Source organism: Delphinus delphis, chromosome 16 (genome assembly GCF_949987515.2).
Source record: "Delphinus delphis chromosome 16, mDelDel1.2, whole genome shotgun sequence".
Classification (NCBI taxonomy): domain Eukaryota; kingdom Metazoa; phylum Chordata; class Mammalia; order Artiodactyla; family Delphinidae; genus Delphinus; species Delphinus delphis.
In genome coordinates, this window is record NC_082698.1 from 30,254,138 (window position 1) to 30,259,384 (window position 5,247).

Genomic DNA, 5,247 nt, shown 5'->3' on the forward strand with positions numbered 1-5,247 from the left:
GCATGCTGTCGGGGGTGCGTAGCATGATAGCCCTGGGTCAGGCTTTGGATCTTGCCCTTTGTATCTTTTAACATCTTTATTGGAGTATAATTGCTTTACAGTGGTGTGTTAGTTTCTGCTGTATAACAAAGTGAATCAGCTACACCTATACATATATCCGCATATCCCCTCGCTCTTGCGTCTCCCTCCCCGCCTCCCTATCCCACCCCTCTAGGTGGTCACAAAGCACTGAGCTGATCTCCCTGTGCTATGCGGCTGCTTCCCACTAGCTATCGGTTTTACATTTGGTAGTGTATATATGTCCATGCCACTCTCTCACTTCATCCCAGCTTATGATTCCGCCTCCTGGTGTCCTCAATTCCATTCTCTACATCTGTGTCTTTATTCCTGTCCTGCCTCTAGGTTCTTCAGAACCATTTTTTTGTTTTGTTTTTAGATTCCGTATATATGTGTTAGCATACGGTATTTGTTTTTCTCTTTCTGACTTACTTCACTTTGTATGACAGACTCTGGGTTCATCCACCTCACTACAGATAACTCAATTTCGTTTCTTTTTATGGCTGAGTAATATTCCATTGTATATATGTGCCACAGCTTCTTTATGCCCTTTGGATCTTGACCCACCTGTGTCAGGAGGTCTCCCTGACTTCACAGTCCCAGTTAGAAGGTGATGTTTGTAGCACCAGAAGGGGCAGTGAATGCTCTGGGGCTGGTCTGTGGAGCTGTGGTTGAGCACCAGGAACTTGGACTGAAAAGGGGAGGCAGGACATCCCTGGTGGCGCAGTGGTTAAGAATCCGCCTGTTAGTGCAGGGGACATGGGTTCGAGCCCTGGTCTGGGAAGCTCCCACATGCCTGTGCACCACAACTACTGAGCCTGGGCTCTAGAGCCTGCAAGCACAATTACTGAGCCCATGCACCACAACTACTGAAGCCCGCGTGCCTAGAGCCCGTGCTCCGCAGCAAGGGAAGCCACCGCAGTGAGAAGCCCGTGCACCGCAACTAGAGAAAGCCTGCGTGCAGCAGCGAAAACCCAATGCAGCCAAAAATAAATTTTTTTTTAAATAAAAATAAAAAGGGGAGACAGCCGGCTGAGAGCTGCAGCACTGGCTGCCCCAGGGCACAAGTTCCTCCCAGCAGCTTTGTTCACTGATTCAACGGACTGTTTACTGAGCCCCTCTGTGTGTCAAGTGCAGCCTGATCACCCAACTTCCTGATCTTCACATTCTCTTTTTTCCCAGACAAGTTGTGGTACAAAGAGCAATGTGATTCCTGCTGTCCAGCTTTTGTTGGTCTGGAGCAGAGAAGGGATTGGTGCAGAGCTCCCATTGCTCCTAAGGTCATTTGTCCCATCAGCCCAGGGAACCCCTTGTGTGTGCTTTCCCGGCAGGAATCAAGAAGCAAAGAACCGCACCCCCAGGTATGCTTGTCCCCGGCACTGGATTGATAATTTTTATTATCTCAAAATCTCCCCATTTGAAATGGCTCCCAGGAGGCCCTGTGCACCATTCCACTCATCCTCTAAGGGGACACAAGTCAGCTTGATCAATTGCCCCCAAATTAGGGCATTTTCTCCTGCTGATTTTGGGCTAGGAAGCTGAGAGGAACCACACTCCGCCCAGAGGTGGCGCTGTTGACATGCCTTGTTCACAGAAAGTCTGAAATTTGAGAGCAAGCAAGAAAAGTCAAAAAAAAAAAAAAGTCAAAAGAGGTGGCTATTAGACTTGCAAAGGTGGTGCAACCATGACCCCCTGTCGTTACACTTCTGGACACAAGGTAGGTCAAGTTAAGCTAGCCCAGCCCTTTCCTGTTCCTTTTCTCAGGAAATGTAAGCACATGCAGTAGGAAGCTTCATGTAAAATAAGTATGGGTGGGAGCCAACTGCCCAGGATCGATGTCTTAAAATTTTGAAGCAACTTGCTTATTATGGCGTATTTTCCGAGGAGCTTTGTTTCTTTCAAAGGTGGGAGGGGCGGGTGACCTAGAAAGGTTTGTGTTAGTGATGTGTTGAACTCCATATCCTTTGGGAAGTAGGTTTCAAATGCAAATTATCTTGATGCAAAGGCAAGAATTAATCTGCTCCAGAAACTTGCAGGTGCTTGAAACATCTGTTAGGAAAGTCAGTGCCGCTTTTGTTTCTACAGTGGGATGGAGGGGAATTGGGCGTATTCATCAGCGCGAGACTCATTTGATTTCAGGGCAACTAGAATGGTGGAGAGCCTCCAACAAGATCCAGATTTACTACTTTAATTTCGTTATGCTTTTGACAGTGTCAGAATCTGAGACTTCAGGCTTTCTTTTCTGGGGTCCATCCTCAGAAATGGAAGACAAAGCGTACCCGCCCTGGCTGCACCAAAACAGCAACCCTTGTGCTGGCCGAGGATTTGGCATCATGCTGGGGATTTGCAAAGGCAATCTGCTCGTGTCCCCCATCATCATGACACTTCTGGACACAGGTGGGTCAGGTTAAGCCAACCCTCCCCCTTCTTGGGAAATGTTGCTTCTCAAGATGGCGTCAGCAGGCCTGATGGTGGCTGTCCCCACAGTTCATTCCTGGCATTGGCTGTCTTACTAGGTCTTTGGCTCATTTGCAAGCCTGCCTCAGTCCACATGTTTGATCCTGTGTTTTCTCTGTTGTTTGCAACAAGTGGGAAAATTACTTAAGACGTTTAAGTAGTCTCTGTTTTCATTCATCTTGGTTGCATACGTTTCTTCAAAAGGTAACTTAGAAAATTAGAATGTATTCTGTATTTTACTTAAAATTAACGAAGATTTGGGAATTCCCTGGCGGTCCAGTGGTTAGGATTCCACGCTTTCACTGCTGAGGGCCTGGGTTCAATCCATGGTCGTGGAACTGAGATCCCACAAGCCGCGCAGCATGGCCAAAAACATAAATAAATAAAAATAAAGTTTCACAGAACGTTTGAAAAAAAAACAGAAAAGTGAAAAATGGGCTAGAATCCTTCCACCAGATTCTCACTGTTAATCCTATATATTTCATCCCTGTTTCCTTTTTCTATACACAGGGCTTTTTTGGATAAAAAATAAGAGTTTTAAATTACAAGATTATATTCTAAATTTGCACTTGGCTATCACAAAATTTTTAACCTACTGATGTATAAACCCCATAAACATGTTTTCAATGTCCTGGCTTAAACATCTGCCCAGTAGATGTAGCTCGGTTTACTTAGAAAGGATCTTTGAGTCCATAAGTATGTTGCTCCTTGATGTATGCAGGAGTTTAATGCCACTAGATGCTGGATCATGTGCAAAGCAACATTTAGAAAATGACATGACGACAGCTCTTTGTTCTATTTTTTGGTGTACATTATTATGATTGGGTAGATGACTGTACTCCAGAAAAGCACCCCGATTTGGGGCAGTGTAAGCTGGCTCGCCATTTCCTGAAATTGCGCTTAATGTCACTGCTGCCATTAGAAATATTTACCAGGCTCCTAATGAAGGGGGCCTAGTTTCGATCCCTGGTTGGGGAACTAGATCCTCCATGCCACAACTGAGACCCGGCGCAACCAAAATAAATAAATATGTTTTAAAAAGAAAGAAACAATATATTTACCAGGTTGTTAGAGGCTGGCTGAGTCATCCAGGCCCAGGGTTGCAGTGCAGGAAGGTTTTCTCCCATTTGGGGCTGTGGTCAGTAGTCTGTAAGTATTGATTAAGAAAGTAGGTGAAGGTGTGGTGGCCTGCCACTGCATGTGCAGGCTGCGTGCACATCCCCGGGTGAGGTCTGGATATCAGCTTTGCAAACCTAAAATCAGAGTCGATCGTGTTCAGAGGAGAAAAAATAATCTCACAAGAGGCCTAGTCAAATTTGCCATTTATTAATTTGTAATGAGAAATATAAGTGCTACAGGGCCAGAGACTTGGTGTCATGGTGACTGCTCCATTCATGCAGTCCCCTGCAAAGGGAGTCAAAATCAGAGGCTTTAGTGAGCATGAACCTGGGCAAAGGGAATCACGTGAGTGATATGTTAGTAATGTCATTGTGGTAGGATGGCTGTCCTTGGTGTATGGGATATATCTTGCCCACTGGGTCCCTCTCTGTTCTGGTTACTGTTGCAGAACAGGCCTAAGGTCTGTGGTACCTTCTGGGTTCTTTGGAGCCACTTACCTGCTGTCCAGAAGCTTTTCTGAGATTTCATTTGGCTCCTGCTTTCTTCACATGCAGGCATGCCTGGATCGCATTTCCAAGCCCAAGCAGGGAGGTGTCCTGTTCCCTCTGGGGCCTTGTGCAGATAACTTATCCTGTCCATCTTGTGTGGACCTGCAGGGTTTGACTTCTAGAGGGCAGCTTGATTTCCAGATTCCAGGGATGTCACCCTGTAGGTCCATAGGTACCAATTACAGAGCTGATACAAGTTTAGGCCAGAATTTCAGAGAGGACCTGAGGCGCCGCTGACAGGCAGATGGATTTGTGAACCATGCCAGGAATAGTCCATACAGTCCTTATGGCTCCTCTGTAGGTCTTGCAAGATCTTGAAAAGTCTTGCTTTGCACCAGAATGGTTGCTATGCCGTAGATCTTGGACTTGAGGCAACTGAGCCTGAATAACAGCCAATAACCCCGGGACCAGCCCTCCGTTGTAAGTATGCTCAAAAAAATGACGAGGCACAGTGTTACCCGAGCAGATTTTACACTTTACACGGTCGCCTGTGTGCCTGTATTGATTGGATCGTTGTGTGATAATACTTATTGAAAAATGCCTTCCTTAATCATTCCGGCAGCTAGTTCAACTCCTTCCGAGTAGGTGCGTACACCTCCAAAACAAGTAGTAATCAGCGAGCAAAGCTGACAGCTAGTATTTGTTTTGAAGAAAGCCCCTCCCTCTCCACTGGAGGGTCATTAGAGGGAATCACATGGATCCCCTCCCTTGGGACTTCACACAGGGACATAGTCACACCCGATCCACAGTTGCCAGATTCAAATCTCCTGTGCAGGTACAGAGGACAGTTACAAGCCTCCTCACGTTAAGGTGATTACCGTCGTGATTCCCACTTTACAGCTGAGACCCCAAAGGCAACATTAAGCGGGTGGCATTAGGGAGCACCCAGGCCTCCAGAGTTCAAGCCCACACTGCCCGAAACAGAAGTAGCTTAGCCCCGGGTGAGCACGGTGTTGCAAAGAGGCTTGGCTGTGAATTTCAAAACACCGCGTGCGATTGGGACACCAGAGTCTGTTCTTCCCATAAGTCATCTTGCAGGCTCTTCACCCCCAAAGCCCTGCAACTC